This window comes from Coregonus clupeaformis, chromosome 8, assembly GCF_020615455.1.
Source record: "Coregonus clupeaformis isolate EN_2021a chromosome 8, ASM2061545v1, whole genome shotgun sequence".
In the NCBI taxonomy this organism is placed as follows: Eukaryota; Metazoa; Chordata; class Actinopteri; order Salmoniformes; family Salmonidae; genus Coregonus; species Coregonus clupeaformis.
The window spans coordinates 26,252,644-26,271,664 of NC_059199.1; the positions used below are offsets into that span (position 1 = coordinate 26,252,644).

Below are 19,021 nucleotides of genomic sequence, written 5' to 3' on the forward strand. Positions count from 1 at the left end.
TCCGGTTTGCAAAACATCACTGCGTCATTAGTGAGTTGGTATCATAAGAATGGTAAGCCTTTCTGGTGGTTTAGTGTTATATGAGGGGCATTCTCAAAATGATGTGTTGAGAGATGTTGGTTGGAGTGCATTTTTTGGGGGAGTGACATTTCTTCTGTTGTTGATGGTTTTAACGGAACCAACAACCTGTGAACCATTCACTCTTTCGCTCTTCACATTTGTGTCTACAAACCTCCCCATCTATATCACAAAACTACATTTCTCTCTCCCATCTTCTATACACTAAATCTCTCTTCCTTTGCTCTCTCTCTCTCTGCAGCCTTCTCTCCCTCTCTCTCTCTCCCCCTCCATGTGTCTGTGTTCCCGTTAGTGTGGATTTATGGTGTGAGTCAGGGCTCCCCGCTCACAGCCCATTTATATCTCTATTCCAGGGATGCTGCTCCCGGTGACAGAGAGGGAACGGGGGGCCTGTGGGCATAGAAGAGAGACAGAGGGATAGAGAAAGAGGGAGAGAGGGGAAGAAAGAAAAGAAGGAATAGTACGAGAGAGAGAACTGGAGATGGGGGAGGTGAAAGAGAGCTAGAGACAGAAAGGGGTGGGCAGTGATGGAGAAAGAGGAGAAAAGTGAGAGAATACAGCTTAAAACGCCACCAGCGGCTCCACTTAACCACGTTAACCCCCTAGCCTCCCTGGAGAGACACTGCACTCTGGGATATGCGAAACCTCCTACCCCGAGATAAAACAAACACGCGCACCCCTCATTGTATCCGCATGTTAGCACCGGCCTGTGAAGCATTGCTGATTTGATGTGCTATTTTGAGTGTGCTCGGGCAGTGTGTCGCCTCCTCTGACAATGAGCCGAGGCCCCTGGAGCGTGAAGGGAGCCCACGTCTATCAATGGGAGGCCAATTATGATGCTGGGCTAACTGGAACTGACGGCCAGCCACTCTCTCAGTAGAGTATTGAGTACAAACAATGTGGTTCATCGCCGCCGAGCCACAGCATATTGTGTGGAGGGAGAGAGAGAGAGTGAGAGAGAGAGAGAGAGAGAGAGAGAGAGAGAGAGAGAGAGAGAGAGAGAGAGAGAGAGAGAGAGAGAGAGAGAGAGAGAGAGAGAGAGAGAGAGAGAGACCTGGTGGTAGTACACAGTCCATTTAGGAAGGAGACTGGACATTTACTGGAGGGGGGGTTGTTTTGGGGGTCAGGATACATTTTATGTAGAAGGAAAGACAAGCTCAGTTCTGGTTACTTTTTTAAAGGACATTCTACTCCAAAATGAATGGAAATAAAATTATGCTGACACCATCTAAAGTATACATTTCCACCTACAGAATAACATATTGGTAAAATTATTTGTTAAATTTTTTTTTTTGTGTGAAACAAACAAGAAATAAGACAAAAAAACACAAAACTTGAGCGTGCATAACTATTCACCCCCCCAAAGTCAATACTTTGTAGAGCCACCTTTTGCAGCAATTACATCTGCAAGTCTCTCAGAGTATGTCTCTATAAGCTTGGCACATTTAGCCACTGGGATTTTTGTCCATTCTTCAAGGCAAAACTGCTCCAGCTCCTTCAAGTTGGATGGGTTCCGCTGGTGTACAGCAATCTTTAAGTCATACCACAGATTCTCAATTGAATTGATGTCTGGGCTTTGACTAGGCCATTCCAAGACATTTAAATGTTTCCCCTTAAACCACTAGAGTGTTGCTTTTGCAGTATGCTTAGGGTCATTGTCCTGCTGGAAGGTGAACCTCCGTCCCAGTCTCAAATCTTTGGAAGACTGAAACTGGTTTCCCTCAAGGATTTTCCTGTATTTAGCGCCATCCATCATTCCTTCAATTCTGACCAATTTCCCAGTCCCTGCCAATGAAAAACATCCCCACAGCATGATGCTGCCACCACCATGCTTCACTGTGGGGATGGTGTTCTCGGGGTGATGAGAGGTGTTGGGTTTGCGCCAGACATAGCGTTTTCCTTGATGGCCAAAAAGCTCAATTTTAGTCTCATCAGACCAGAGTACCTTCTTCCATATGTTTGGGGAGTCTCCCACATGCCTTTTGGCAAACACCAAACGTGTTTGCTTATTTTATTCTTTAAGCAATGGCTTTTTTCTGGCCACTCTTCCGTAAAGCCCAGCTCTGTGGAGTGTACGGCTTAAAGTGGTCCTATGGACAGATACTCCAATCTCCGCTGTGGGCGCTTTGCAGCTCCTTCAGGGTTATCTTCGGTCTTTTTGTTGCCTCTGATTAATGCCGTCCTTGCCTGGTCCGTGAGTTTTGGTGGGCGGCCCTCTCTTGGCAGGTTTGTTGTGGTGCCATATTCTTTCCATTTTTTAAATAATGGATTTAATGGCCCTCCGTGGGATGTTCAAAGTTTTGGATATTTTTTTATAACCCAACCCTGATCTGTACTTATCCACAACTTTGTCCCTGACCTGGAGAGCTCCTTGGTCTTCATGGTGCCGCTTGCTTGGTGGTGCCCCTTGCTTAGTGGTGTTGCAGACTCTGGGGCCTTTCAGAACAGGTGTATATATACTGAGATCATGTGACAGATCATGTGACACTTGCATCTTCAAAGTGGTAGGCATGTTGTGTAAATCAAATGATACAAACCCCTAAAAAATCAATTTTAATTAAGGCAACAAAATAGGAAAAATACCAAGGGGGGGTGAATACTTTCGCAAGCCACTGTGTATATATATATATATATATATATATATATACACTGTGATCCTGTGACACTTAGATTGCACACAAGTGGACTTTATTAACTAATTATGTGACTTCTGAAGGTAATTGTTTGCACCAGATCTTATTTAGGGGCTTCATAGCAAGGGGGTGAATACATATGCATGCACCACTTTTCTGTTATTTATTTTTTAGAATTTATTTTAATTTCACTTCACCAATTTGGACTATTTTGTGTATGTCCATTACATGAAATCCAAATAATGTAATGCAACAAAATAGAAAAAACGCCAAGGGGGATGAATACTTTTCCAAGGCACTGTAGCCTATGCATGGTCCATATCATTAGCTATGCTGTTAGCAATAACAATTATCAACGGTAGCTCAACTGATGCAGCATAGTGGCTATAAATAAAAAGGCTGAATCATTAGCCATATCCCAAACGTGTTCTTTTAACTAGTTGATTAATTTTATGTCCTAAAAAACTTGAATAAACACAGTGAATATAATGTAGGCTTTTAAGCAAAGGCTATTAAAACCGCTGTTTTTTGAAGATTTGTTGTGCATTGACTGCTAGTCAGAATTCATGTTTCCCTCATGTTTCCCTCCCTGTCTGATTTCTCTATTCATTTCTTGTTTTGTTTGCTGAGGAAAAGTAAATGTAGACTGTTCTAACATCTCCAAAGTGAGCATCAGCAGAAATATTTTTTGGCCATGGCGTCAATGATTTTGCCAAGGTGCAGCGCCATAGCTAAATGACTGCAGCGGAAACACTGTTGGGAAGAGTCTGCACAAAAATCAACATATATCATTCCACTGCTGGGATGTTTTGATAGTTTACATGTTGTTGATGCCATAGTCATTTCATTGTCTTGAATTACATCATATTAGCTACTGTAACTACTAAAAGCAAGGTACATAAAATCATCCTCCAAATACTTTTATATGTGTATTATTCATCTAAAATAAAATGTCCCTGTACATTTTGACACACACCAAATGAAGATTAAAATCCAAGTGTTGACTAAACTCTGAGCTAGGGTGCATCTCTCCCCCATCCCCTCTGCGGTACATTAGATTACCCACACTACACTAAACTCACTGGGTGACACAATTTACATGCAAATTCACTGCAGCACACTAGCGATACAGTGTTGGTCCCTATTGAAGGTGACATGAAAGAGTCTCTTTACTCCCTAGTATATTGTGCAGCGCCGCATTCCTCCCTCCACTCCAGACTTGGCTTACGTCCTGGACTTTGGAAATCATGTGTCCCGCCCTATTGATTTGCTTTCATTTTTAAGGTCAGAAGCTGAAATCTTACACAATGAGGCATGGAGGGTCAACCCCGACCCATTACTTACAGTGCTGGGAAAGAGGGAGGTTATCCAAGAGAAAAGAAAAGGCTCTCAGAAGCCCCGGGATTAGAAATGAGAGGGTGCTAGAGGTCCCTGAAGAGCTGTGTGTGAGGGTTTGCGTATGAGTGTGTGTGTGTGCCTGTGTTCTGCGTCCAAGTCTGAGTATGTGAGTGCACACTGACCAGCATGTGTGGTTGACTGTCTGTTGTCTGTGTATTCAATTACTCCCTCTTTTCCTCTCTCTTTCCTCTTTTCTCTTCTCGAGTTTAATAAACAGATTTCTTCCTCTTCCGGATTGTCCGTGACTGGTATTTACCCTCAGCCTGCTCACCCTGTCAGTCTGTGAGACGCACAAAACCCCCAGCCCCCCCAGAAATATATAAACATCTCCCTCACATGTCTGGCTGATCGGAATTGAATACAGCGCTTGACAAAGAGGATCTCTGCTGCCTTGCTGGCTGCCTTCAGTAAAAGGAGATGGTTATGACACTTCAAAACCTCCAGGTGGTAAATGAGACAAAACTCCCGTTTCCCCTCCAACCCCCCGTCGCGGCACGTCACTACAGAGGCATGCCAGGGTTTGACGTTTGCCGTAGCTGTGTTTCAGATGGGCAGAATGGTTTACACAGGGACAATTTACAGAGCTAGCCATGCGGGGGGCTCTGCCGCCAACGTGACACGCTGGAGAATGTTTATGAGTGTATTAACCAAGGATGATAAATCTATCGTATCGTATATATGGCTGCGGCGGGCTGTACAGTATATACACACACGGAGACAGCGCACACATTTCTTCTGATTGGAGCAAGGGAAGAGCTGTCAGTGGTAGAGAGTGTTTGTGTAAATGTATGTGTGTGTGTGCGCAAAATCCAATCCACTGCAGATTGCCAGTCCAAGCAAAAGCCAACTAACCAAGGCTTGATAAATAAATAAAAAACATTGGGCTACAGTAAAAATACTAATAAATAAAATAAGATAGAAAACACTCAAATCATACCAGACCGTCCTCCTACTGTAATCCAAACAAAGCAAACTTGTAAATATGGACAGCTACCTGGTACTATAAAGAGCCTGCATTAGGCTACATAATTTCCACACCAGTATGTGTGTGGTATGAACATGTAGCAGATATAAAGTCCATAGAGAGGGAGGGAGTAGGCTACAGTCATTTGTATGGGGCCTGTGTTACAGTAGTTGGTATAGGGCCTGTGTTTGCCCTCTCTGCCTGCCTGTGAGTGGATGAAAGGCCCTGTGCTGTAGGCTGGTAATTGGGTCTGATTTATAGGTGTCCACGGCAGCAGTCACTGAGCCGGTCGAGGACTGGCCGAGGGCCAACCACACTACAGCCATGGCGTCAATATCAGAGCACCAGCACCCTTCAGCCTACACTGCTTGGAGGGAGTTATGACACTGTTTGTGTGTGTGTGCATGTGTGTGTGTGAGTGAGAGTGTGCGAGGATGACTATGCAAGTGCGATTTGCTGGGTGAATGCCTTTATACAGTGTTACAGAGCCTTCGGAAAGTATTCCCACCCCTTGACTTTTCCACATTTTGTTGTGTTACAGCCTGAATTTAAAATGGGTTAAATTGAGACAATAAACCATAATGTCAAAGTGGAATTATGTTTTTGAAATCTTTACAAATTAATTATAAATGAAAAGCTAAAATGCCTTGAATCAATAAGTATTCAACCCCTTTGTTATGGCAAGCCTAAATAAGTTCAGGAGTAAAGATTTACTTAACAAGTCACATAATAAGTTGCATTGACTCAATCTGTGTGAAATAATAGTGTTTAACATGATTTTTAAATGACTACCTCATCTCTGTACTCCACACATACAATTATCTGTAAGGTCCCTCATTCGAGCAGCGAATTTCAAACACAGATTCAACCACAAAGACCAGGGAGGTTTTCCAATGCCTCGCAAAGAAGGGCACCTATTGGTAAAAAGCAGACATTGAATAACCCTTTGAGCATGGTGAAGTGTTAATTACACTTTGGATGGTGTATCAATACACCCAGTCACTACAAAGATACAGGTGTCTTTCCTAACTCAGGAAGGAAACCGCTCAGGGATTTCACAATGAGGCCAATGGTGACTTTAAAACAGACAGAGTTTAACGGCTGTGATAGGAGAAAACTGAGGATGGATCAACAACATTGTAGTTACTCCACAATACTAACCTAATTGACATAGTGAAAAGAAGAAAGCCTGTACAGAATAAAAATATTCCAAAACATGCATCCTGTTTGCAACAACGCATTAAGTAATACTGCAAAAAAATTGGCAAAGCAATTACATTTCTGTCCTGAATACAAAGTGTTATGTTTGGGGCAAATCCAATACAACACATTACTGAGTACCACTCTCCATATTTTCAAGCATAGTGGTGGCTGCATCATGTTATGGGTATGCTTGTAATCGTTATGGACTGGGGAGTTTTTTCAGGATAAAAAAAATAAACGGAATGGAGTTAAGCACAGGCAAAATCCTAGAGGAAAACCTGGTTCGTGTCTGGTTTCCACCAGAAACTGGGAGATGAATTAACATTTCAGCAGGACAATAACCTAACACACAAGGTCAAATCTACACTGGAGTTGCTTACCAAGAAGACAATGAACGTTCCTGAGTGGCCGAGTTAGCTTTGACTTAAATCTGCTTGAAAATGGTTGTCTAGCTATGTTGAACAACCAATTTGACAGAGCTTGAAGAGTTTTGAAAATAATAACGTGCAAATATTGTACAATCGAGGTGTGCAAAGTTCTTAGAGACTTACCCAGAAAGACCCACAGCTGTAATCGCTGCCAAAGGTGATTCTAACATGTATTGACTCAGGGGTGTGAATAGTTATGTACATTTATATTGATGTGTTTCATTTTGAACAAATTAGCAAAAATGTCTAAAGACGTGTTCACTTTGTGATTATGGGGTATTGTGTGTAGATGGGTGAGGAAAATAATATATTTAATCCATTTTGAATTCAGGCAGTAACACAACAAAATGTGGAATAAGTCAACGGATCTGAATACTTTCTGAAGGCGCTGTATGTGCTTGTATGTGTGCTTGTGTTAAGCATCACTGTGAAGGCCCACCTACACTACAAAAACATAAGCAATTAATTTGTAGTGATGGGGGGGAAAATTAACCGTTAAATATCGCAATATTATTTTGGACGATATTATATATAGTATCAGTCAAAAGTTTGGACACACCTACTCATTCAAGTGTTTTTCTTTATTTTTAAAATTTTTTACATTGTAGAATAATAGTGAAGACATCAAAACTATGAAATAACACATATGGAATCATGTAGTAACCAAAAAAGTGTTAAACAAATCAAAATATATTTTATATTTGAGATTCTTCAAATAGCCACCCATTGCGTTGATGACAGCTTTGCACACTCTCGGCATTCTCTCAACCAGCTTCACCTGGAATGCTTTTCTAACAGTCTTGAAGGAGTTCCCACATATGCTGAGCACTTGTTGGCTGCTTTTCCTTCACTCTGCTGTCCGACTCATCCCAAAACATCTCAATTGGGTTGAGGTTGGGGGATTGTGGAGGCCAGGTCATCTGATGCAGCACTCCATTACTCTCCTTCTTGGTAAAATAGCCCTTACACAGCCTGGAGGTGTGTTGGGTCATTGTCCTGTTGAAAAACAAATGATAGTCCCACTAAGCCCAAACCAGATGGGATGGCGTATCGCTGCAGAATGCTGTGGTAGCCATGCTGGTTAAGTGTGCCTTGAATTATAAATAAATCACAGATAGTGTCACCAGCAAAGCACCCCCACACCATAACACCTCCTCCTCCATGCTTTACGGTGGGAACTACACATGCGGAGATCATCCGTTCACTCACACCACGTCTCAAAAATCTCCAATTTGGACTCCAGACCAAAGGACACCGGTCTTATGTCCATTGCTCATGTTTCTTGGCCTAAGCAGGTCTCTTCTTCTTATTGGTGTCCTTTAGTAGTGGTTTCTTTGCAGCAATTCGACCATGAAGGCCTGATTCACACAGTCCCCTCTGAACAGTTGATGTTGAGATGTGTCTGTTACTTGAACTCTGTGAAGCATTAATTTGGGCTGCAATTTCTGAGGCTGGTAACTCTAATGAATTTATCCTCTGCAGCAGAGGTAATTCTGGGTCTTCCATTCCTGTCGCGGTCCTCATGAGAGCCAGTTTCATCATAGCGCTTGATGGTTTTTGTGACTGCACTTGAAGAAACTTTAAAAGTTCTTGAAATGTTCAGTATTGACTGACCTTCATGTCTTAAAGTAATGATGGACTGTCGTTTCTCTTTGCTTATTTGAGCTGTTCTTGCCATAATATGGACTTGGTCTTTTACCAAATAGGGCTATCTTCTGAATACTCCCTGCTACCTTGTCACAACACAACTGACTGGCTCAAACACAAATTATATTTTAAGAAGGCACACCTGTAAATTGAAATGCATTCCAGGTGACTACCTCATGAAGCTGGTTGAGAGAATGCCAAGAGTGTGCAAAGCTGTCATCAAGGCAAAGGGTGGCTATTTGAAGAATCTCAAATATAAAATATATGTTGATTTGTTTATCACTTTTTTGGTTACTACATGATTCCATATGTGTTATTTCACAGTTTTGATGTCTTCACTATTATTATACAATGTAAAAAACAGTAAAAATAAAGAAAAACCCTTGAATGAGTAGGTGGCTATCATAAGTTGAATGCACCAATTTGTAAGTTGCTCTGGATAAGTGCGTCTGCTAAATGATGTAAATGTAAATGTGTGTCCAAACTTTTGACTGGTAGTGTAGATACTTTGACTCCAAATATCGTTTTTCTATAATTTGTTTTAGGGGGGTAGCGTTAGCTAGCACTAGTCGCCTGAGCCAAAACTCCGGTATTTTTCATACTATAGCTTGTCCTATAGCTTGTTCTCCATCTTCTTTTTAAATAGTGAGTTAACATGTTTTCAGCACTTATTTCCATGACTGATCAAAACTCATTTTGTCATGCTCTCTCTTGTCCTTCTGCAGCAGACATATAGTGAGCAATATGTTCAGAACATCAAATCGCATAAAACTCGCAGTTTCGAATCACAATACATATAGAATCGTGAGAATCACAATACATACTCTATTGACAGCAAAGTATCGTGATAAAAGTATCGTGATAATATCGTATTGTGAGGTCCCTGGCAATTCCCAGCCCTATTAATAATTTGTGCTGCAAATCTCAGACAAGCTGAATATTCATGTATACAGCCAGTATCTGTACAGCAAGTATACAGTATGTCTGCCAAACACAAATCCCAATACACGAAGGGTGACCGTAAACATGTGTTCTTAAACCACTGTCTTCAAGCAGAAAGATACAGTGTGTCGTCCCATCCACTTCCTTTGTCTCTCTCTCCCATGGTTAACCCATAGCCAGAGGAGTGAATAGGAACACATCTTTCACTGCCCTAAGGACAGATGCTAAAGCCAATGTCTCCTATTACGAGGCAGACAGAGAGATATATATGATGGGGTGGAGGGAGAGAGAGAGACAGAGAGTGAGAGAAAAAGAGAGAGGTTGAGATAGAGAGAGAAATCGAGAGCTTGATAGACAAAAAAAGAGAGAGTGGGAGAGAACAAGTCACAGCAGTGCCTCCTTCCAAAATCCCGTTGGACTTCTGGTTAGCCTGGGGGCCTTCCATCCAGAGAAACAAAACAAAAGCGAGAGCTGGGATCTAGGATGCAGCAGCACAGCAGAGCAGCCTGAGCACCAGCCAATGAGGAGACCAGGCTATTTTTAAACATGTTGATTGGTCTATCTCAGAGTTTCCAAACTCGGTCCTGGGCCCCCCCCAGCACATTTTGGTTTTTGCCCTAGCACTACACTGCTGATTCAAATAACCAACTCATCATCAAGCTTTGATCATTTGAATCAGCTGTGTAGTGCTAGGGCAAAAAACGAAATGTGCACCCAGGGGGTGCCCCAGGACCGAGTTTGGCAAAACCCTAGTCTATATCTAAGGTTTCTGTCGGTCGGTGGGTGAAGACAACAAAGCGGCAGGCTTTAGTGGGGGAGACAGAGCTGGATATTGTGTTCTCTGTGTCAGGCCACGTGTCTTTATATAAAAACCAAGGGGTTTAAATATAGTCCGTCTTGGCCCCCGGGGGAGGGAAAGTATGCAGAGCATGTCGTCGTATTATGACAGAGATGGAAGAGGTGAACGTTGTACATCGTAAATAAGACATGTTAGACGCAGTTAGTGTGCTGTGTTTTTCTTTTTAATATAGAGGCGACTCTCGTGTCTATGAAAAGCTGACGTAACGTATAAATTGATTTGGATGAGTAACAGAGTGTTTTTCTGTCACTGTGAACGTATGGCTATCACGCCAGTCTCACTACAAGAACAAACTTTACAAAGTGACATTGTGTGTTAGGCATATGATTGACTTTGCTTTCATGATATGGTTATATTTTTAAACATTTCTGTTCATTATATTATCATTTGTATTTATTTTATTATTTATTTCTAGTTTATCTTTTATTTTATGCACTTTGAGATTAATCTTGTATAATGAAAAGCACTTAACACATTTTATAAATTATATGGGTACATATATTCTGAGTATGTGATTACAAGATAGACAGGTGCATTACTACATTGCCATGGGGAGCAAGGCATTTAAAGTAGAGGGCGTTCATGGAACCTACATAACCACTCCTACACTGTCTACATGTAAGTAGCTCCTTGGACAACCATAAATCTCCATCGCAACAGACATTAACAGTCAACTGGTGTTTAAGTGACATTTTAAGGCTGAGGCGTGTTAGTGGGAGTGATTTCGACAGCTTGGCAGTTGAAAACTATTGAAAATGTGAAAAAACACAAATGTTTCATAGGGATAACTAAAAAGGCAGTGAGTGCTGTGACCCGAGCGAAAGTCAAATTCGATGGATATAAATATTTGGGCTGATTTACAGTTACAGCCGGCTGGGCCGCGTGGGAGGAGAGAGTCTGCCGAGACACAAGGTTACAGAATTCCATCGCCTCAAAAACTCCCGAAGCTATATAGTTCTCCCTGAGCTCTTTAACCTGTTTTTAAGAAATTGTCACAACACTCACAATCATACAGGCGCAAACACAATACGAAAACAAATTGGCTACCGGTTTATTACGGTTATTTTGATTTTCATTCCTATGCAATTACTCCCAATTGAAACAGAGTATAAACGGAACAGTTGGGTTTATTCAATTGGTTTATTGAATTTACTTCTGGTTACCGTAGCTTGGGTACACTCTGCTGCGTTTTAATATATTGTGACTGATAGGATAAGTAGGTAGCTCTCTGTTCGATTCTCCACAGTGTGCAGACTGAATGGTGCAGGTAGTTTTGTGCAGATTGAATGGGGATTTATGCTGTGAAGTAGAGCTGCAGTGTTGCTGGGAGAGCAAGGGGTATCCCCTCTCTCTCTCTCTCGCTCTCTCTCTCTCTCTCTCTCTCTCTCTCTCTCTCTCTCTCTCTCTCTCTCTCTCTCTCTCTCTCTCTCTCTCTCTCTCTCTCTCTCTCTCTCTCTCTCTCTCTCTCTCTCTCTCTCTCTCTCTCTCTCTCTCTCTCTCTCTCTCTCTCTCTCTCTCTCTCTCGCTCTCTCTCTCTCTTCTCTCTCTCTCTCTCTCTCTCTCTCTCTCTCTCTCTCTCTCTCTCTCTCTCTCTCTCTCTCTCTCTCTCTCTCTCTCTCTCTCTCTCTCTCTCTCTCTCTCTCTCTCTCTCTCTCTCTCTCTCTCTCTCTCTCTCTCTCTCTCTCTCTCTCTCTCTCTAATTTGGAGCCACATTCTTCAGGAGTCAGTTGTGTTTCTCACAGGAATCCCAAACACAAACAGAGGGGAGGCGAGGGTGGGGGCGCGGCCCACTCCTGTGTGACCTCTCTCTCTCTCCCTCTCTCTAGCCCTCACTCCCTCTTTTTCTCTCTCTCTCTTTTTCTCTCTCTCCCTCCCTCACTTTCAGACGTGTCTGCCAATCCAGTCATGAGCCTGACAACGTCCCCACGCTGCGCTGCTGCAGTCAAACAAAGAACACACACAGACACACACTGTGCTATCAGAAACACACACACATACACAACCTTCGTACACATGAGTGTGTACACATGCACACAAACGTCCTAATAGGTGATAGACCAATGCACTTGATGCATTAAAGTACAACATATTCCCTCCTCACTCATAACATCTCCTCTCCCATACACATGCATCCGCTCACATAAGCAGATATACACAGAGCACTAATAGCTGCCGTTCTATCTAGCTCCATTGGCTGCAGGCAGAGAAGCAGGGCCTGGCCTGGGTGGAGGAGAGTTATTGCTGATGTGCAGGGAGAGCTGGGAGGAGAGGGGGCCGCTCCCGACAGACCATTTGTTCTGCCGTTCTTCAGCCAAAACAAATTTAAGTCTCTCCTACAGAAGGTCAACTGTGCTCAAATTCATAAATAAGGGGGTAATTGGCACAAGAGCAGTGGCGAAGCTCAAAGGCCACCTCCGTCCTGTCCCAGAGTTACAGCCCACTGACCAATGGGGGGAGGCAAACCCACAAATACACACACTGTGTCACACACACACACAGACCCACACACACTGACAGACATGCACACACTGTATAGTTGTATACATAGTTGAATTTGAGTAATGTCTGTACCGTCTACCTTTTAGCACAGGGTATGCTATATACAGACTATTCTAGAGCCGGATCGACTCCCTTATCAAGCATTGCAAACGCCCCCTATGCTATGCGACTGTGAGTGGCTATACAAACCACAATATAACTATTTGCATCTGTGTGTGTGTGTGTGTGTGTACGCAACACTGCTTTTCTCTGGCAGCCTCATTCACACATGCGTAGTACAGAGATACAAGCGTCTGTTTGCATCCTAACACACATGAACGCATGCAGATCCCTAACACCTGTCTTGAATATGCTGTCTTTCTTTTTAACATCTAAAACAGCCATACCATCTCTGGAATGTCACTTTAGGCCCCCAGCAAATCTATTCCATGAGGCATCAATGACAAAAGCCAGACTGGATGCTGGCACCAAGTGCCAGGCACTGCTATGGTAGATGTGCACAAATGATGACAAACCAGCAGGGAAACAATGACTGTTTCATTGTCTTTTATGGACTATTTTACTGCATTCCTCTCAAAGGAATGCACACGTTGTGAATTGTGCTGTTTGTTAAAAGGTATGAATTCCTTTCCTACACAAAAACAGACTAAGGTGCCCTCAAGTGGGCCGAATAGCAATATGGACTCACACCTGTGAGACATCGCTAACAATTCGAATTTATGTTTTTTTTAAGCCTGCAAATGTCAAATAAACTACTTGAATTTGAACATGTATGTAGTTCCCAAACTGTAGTTTAAACTCAACTAGCCCCAAAAGAATGCAGACCATATCTAACGTATAGGTGAGTAACACAGAGCTAGAGGATGACGGGAGCGCGCTGGTGTTAGTCACAGTCTTGTATCGCTTCAGGCCTCAGTATTCAAGAACCGTGCAACCATCCTCCTCCCTCCTCCTCCTCCTCCTCATTCCTCCCCCTCCTCCTTCTCCTCCCCCTCTCCATCCTCCTACCCCTCCTCTCCCCTCCTCCTCCTCTCCCTCTTCCTCCTCCCTCCCCCTTCTCCTACCCATCCTCTTCATTCTCATCCTCCTCCTCCCTCCTCCTCCTCTTCCCTGTTAAGAGCCATCGGGGAGCTGACGCAGTGTGATGAGCAGAGTTTAGTAGGCCAAAGAAGACCATGTGCCAGATTCCAGCATCTTAAGCAACAGGCTCTCCTCTGTGGAATACTGCATTACTCAACACAAACCCTCTACATCCCATCCCACCTCCTCACGCACTTAAGCATATCGCAGGGTTTCATCACAAATAGGCAGTAGAGCTATGTAGTGTGTATATCCAAATTGCGGAGAGAGTAATACTATATGTAACCTATTGGAATGGTTTTGAGTATATATAGTATGTTGAGGAAGAGGAGAAACTAGTTTATGTATCTTAGTAAAGTTATTGTTGACATTCACAGAATAATCCATCATTCTGATGCAATGGTTGGCTTGGATATAGCACTAGGTGACACATGAGAGAAGTTTGGACATGTGCAGTTCTGGGTTTATTGTATTGGCATGCCTGATGAATTAGTGCCCCTTCAAACGAGACTCTCAGTAAGTTAGGGGAAAGAGTGTTAGACTTCCCTGGGCAGGAGATCTATGCCGTCTATCGCCATGACTTACTGGAAAAAGAGGAACGTTCTGAACTTTTCCCCAGCTCTCACCAAGTGGAGTTCAATCGTTGTGGGGTTTAGAGCTTTTTCCAAGAGTGTCCCAATTTGTGAGAAATAACATGAGCCATACTGGACGGCCAGCAAAAAAGAAGAAAGTGTGAAATAAAATAAATGAAGAGACGGAGTAAGAGACAGATCGCGTGAGAGAGAGAGAGAGAGAGAGAGAGAGAGAGAGAGAGAGAGAGAGAGAGAGAGAGAGAGAGAGAGAAAGCATAGTACTGTTGTACATCAATGCTATAGGCTAGTGATAGAGAACCCTGCCAATTGGGGAGAATTACAGTGTTTGTCCAGCCCTTGTTAGGTGGTGTGATTTATTCATGCCATAAGTCACCAGTGCTGGGGAATATGAGAGTGTAACGGTGTAATGTTTCCTCCCTGCCGCAGTGACTCAGGTCTGCCATGCCCTCACTGGGGAAGAGTTTACTGGGTGCAAAACAAGGCAGTGGTCAGGGATCAGGCTTGTATATTTTTTGGAGAGGAATATGTCACTGACAAGAGTCTTTAAAAAAATAGTTTTCTTATGCAATTTTTACTTTTTGGCTGTTATAAAAACGTATTCAAATCTAGATACACTATGGGCTGCATTACACATGCGAAAGTTTATATGAGGAGCTCTAGTTTTATTTTCTAGGGGGAGAAACTTCCACCAGTGAAAAATTATAAAAACGATTCAAGATTTCACAAGATTGCAGTTTCTGTATATCCATTTGTATTGCCGACCTACAGTGTTCCATAAACCATGGCAAGTTGTGGGGAGACATAAAAGATGAATTCAGCAACGGTGGTCTTGTCTTTTGTATCTGCTAAAGTGTTTCTAAACTATTTATTTACCCTCCAATGGAGTCTTTCCCTCAGACGATAGTCACGCACTATTGTTGTGTGCCGTGTGGCCCTCCATTCTGTCGGGCCTGGCTCTGAGGGAACAGCGATCGGCCCATTGTCCTGCCACACAGATTACCACATGAACAGGAAGCTCCTTGGCTCTGCCAGCGGCAGCCTCCCGCTAAATACCCAAGACAGGAGACTCATTGTGGAGGGAATGGCGGACGGGTCGGTCAACTACCACGGACGGAAGATTAGCATGACAACACGGCACATGCAGCGTTTTATGTCTGTACGACTTATATGAGTCGGAGGAGAGGGATACCACACAGAAAGCAGCCATCAGACACAGGGTGGCCTTCCTCTAGGCGAGGAAGTGAAGGAAGCTGGAAATGCATTATTAATAAATTAGAGCCGGCTTCACGCCCCGCGGGCACCCAGACATCTTCTGCTCCGATCCCATTCGCCCCGGACACTGTTGGAAGCTGAGTTTTAGACTACATTTCAAATGGCACCCTATTCCCTATATGGTGCACTACTTTTGACCAGGGCCCATTGGCACAGACTTGAACTTATCCTGAAAATACCTGAGGCTTGAACGATTGTGAAATCCTGTGGTTTCGGTTTCAACAGCCTTTGACAATGGAGCTGTGCTATCTCATGCAATGGGGTTTGAAGGATACAGATGACATCACCAGAATATAACTCTAGGCAGACGTCTGTTGGACAGCTTAATGTTCTGTCCGTGTTGAACGTTGTAGCTGGATCGCAGGTGTGGGGGCAGTGGAGGCGAGCATTGGGAAAGTCTACGCAACATTCTGATTGCACAGATCTGCAGCCATCTCTAACCATGCTACTAGCCATTTGAATCGCACATTTCATTCAAATACTGCTATGTTCCTGTTAGTTATACAATTCTCACTTGCCACTCAACGTTTGTGTGTGTCTGCTGGTGTTAGCAAAAAAAAACAGAAAACCAATTTCCATTTGAACCAAATGGACAATAAATTATATATTCTATTACCCCACAAGGCAACATGTGGTTTTGACTGTGCTTGATGAGAATGTGTCTAGTAACCTCAACAACATATCCTTCATCCAGATTAAAATGTATGCATTAATGACCGTAAGTCGCTTTGGATAAAAGCATCTGCTAAATGGCATATATTATTATATTTTACATTTTAGTCATTATATTATTTTCAGGGGTGAAAGTAAGGCGGTGTCATACCGGTAAAACATGAGCCTGTCACAATAATGAAAACAAAATGTCAAAACTGTAGGCTATTACACCATTATTTATCATTACCATATGTCAGAGGCATGAAAAATTAGCAAATGGACTTGAAAACGGGTGGTATAGCCTACACTCCAAAATGCGATGTGGTTAGACGAGAACACATATATTTTACCAAGGCAGAGATGTGTGGCCGACACAGAGACGCGGGCGGACAGCAGTGGAGGCCTAATGACAATCGGCAAATGTCATTACAGTTGTTGGTGTTTTGTGTAAGAGATGTCTCTTTCCATTCACCTCTGTTTGGAGGCTGGAAATATGGTGGGAGTGGATGAACGTGTGCGGTGGCCCATTTTCGGAGCTAAACTGACAACAACACATAATGCCTCACATTATTCTGCCCAAAAACAATAACTTCTCTCACCCAATGGCATGAGGGCTGTTTAGTTGAGTGCTGATGCCGCCCCATGATAAGCAGTGCCGCAAAATATTTAGCTTGTCCATGCCCAGCACGCCTCTCCAGGGTGCTGTTGGAGAGACGCAGCACTGCGACGCTCCACCAACGCTCCATCAAATTCATTAAACATAAATGATGTAGCCTACGGTAGAAAGAGTACACTCTTAGAAAAAAGGGTTCCAAAAGGGTTCTGTCCCCATAGAAGGACCCTTTTTGGTTTCAGGTAGGACCCTTTTGGGTTCCGAGTAGAACCCTCTGTGGAAAAGGGTTCTACCTGGAACCAAAAAGGGTTCTTCAAAGGGTTCTCCTATGGGGATAGCCAAATAACCACTTTAGGTTCTAGATAGCACCTTTTTTTTTTTCTAAGAGTGTAGTAGCCTATGTGTTTTTTCTGTAGCTCATAGACTGGAGACCAAATGTATTACAATGTCATGAGACAAACACTTTCTCAATCATTAACGAGGAGAGAGAGTGTGGGTCAACTAAAAAGGCAAGCAGGCAGACATCAGCTTTGGAGTGGCTGCGACATAATGAAAAAGTGGTAGACAGCAAATGGTGCTGAAAGTAATTCGTTTCAACAATTGTCTTCATTTTAATTCGACCTCACATACAACAAGAGGGCTTTGTGTTGGAGCCTATTTCTTCCTATTCAAACAAATAAGAAGTAGGCCTACCTGTTTGACAGACGCAATTACACTATGCATAGATTTGTCAGTATAGGCAAATCCTCCAATACTGTCACCATGCACTCCTTAAATACCTTAGTGTCTGGTAAGGGCTTGGTGTGTTTGGTTAAAACCAAGGCTCAAATTGAGTGAGGGTATGCCATACCCTTTCTTAAAGAAAAGGGCAAAAAGGATACCTATTGTTAGCTTTATATTTTGAAATAAATAAATAAAAAGTATCCAGATAACATAAAGCGTTCTATAACTATGCTTAATAGGTGATGTCTTGTGCTAGAAACAAGCTCTAAAATGGCCACAGAAGATGTGACTGATGCATATTGGGAGATATTGATTAGTCTATATGACATTCTGAGGCTGAGCTACGGCCTTCCATATTGGGGGAGACAAAAAATGGACTAATTCTGTCCCTATTAATTGAGCTTTCACTTTCTGAAAATAGAAGATGTTTAAACACATGCAGCTTTTAGGGAAGCACTTCTATTGTTGGGTTAAGCAACGGACGTGTAGCAAGCAGTTGAAGCTTACATTTTTCTGCGTCGGTCGAGCATCTGTCTGGGTGGAAAGGTAACTTTTGAAAGTGCCATGCTTAGATTCATAAGGATGTCTAATATTACATTATTTGCAAACAGCAACCGTTTCGTTGCAAACAAGACACTCTGGTTTGACATTGGAGAAATAGGGTAAGAATGCATTTTTCTCTGTCCCTTCTTCCCTGAAGATTTTATTTTCACTATCCACCTTTCTTTTGAGACTTTTCCAGAACTACATTTTCTCTTGATTGCAATCGTTTTTTCCCCAATTAACGCACAAAGAAACATAAAAAAAAAACTAATTTAATAGAGACATTGGTGATTTTATCAGTGTAATCACATTGAAAATATTAGGATATGTTATTGACATTGAACTGATTATATAGCCTACTAAGCAGATGTGTTAAAAATTGTGTTTGTAACTCTTTAGTATTATCCCAGTTTACCTATTTGCTTATGGTCTTGCCTACGCCTAGCAAACAGTTTTTTAAATTATATGAGAAAAAAATATTCAATTTTATTTGGAATGGCAAGCCAGACAAAATTAAAAGAGCATATTTATATAATGAATATGAATTCGGAGGACAGAAATTATTAAATATTAAAGCATTAGACCTATCACTAAAATCTTCAGTCATCCAAAAGTTATACTTAAATCCGAACTGGTTCTCAAGCAAATTAGTAAGATTGTCTCACCCACTGTTCAAGAAAGGCCTTTTTCCCTTTATTCAGATTACAACCTCTCACTTTCAGTTATTTGAAAAGGAAATAATCTCCCAAATGTCACTATTTCTAAAACAAGCCATAGAAAGTTGGTTGCAATTTCAATTTAATCCTCCAGAAACGACAGAACAAATAATGCAACAAATATTGTGGTTAAATTCAAATATACTAATTGACAAAAAACCTTTATTTTTTGACAG

The 19,021-nt window shown here is 42.3% G+C and overlaps 1 protein-coding gene across 1 annotated transcript in view; it reads right to left on the reverse strand.

Annotated features, from left to right (window-relative positions):
- The window catches only part of LOC121571444 (RNA-binding motif, single-stranded-interacting protein 3-like), a 284,697-nt gene that overhangs the window by 228,660 nt on the left and 37,016 nt on the right, over window positions 1-19,021 (reverse strand). The window lies entirely within an intron of this gene.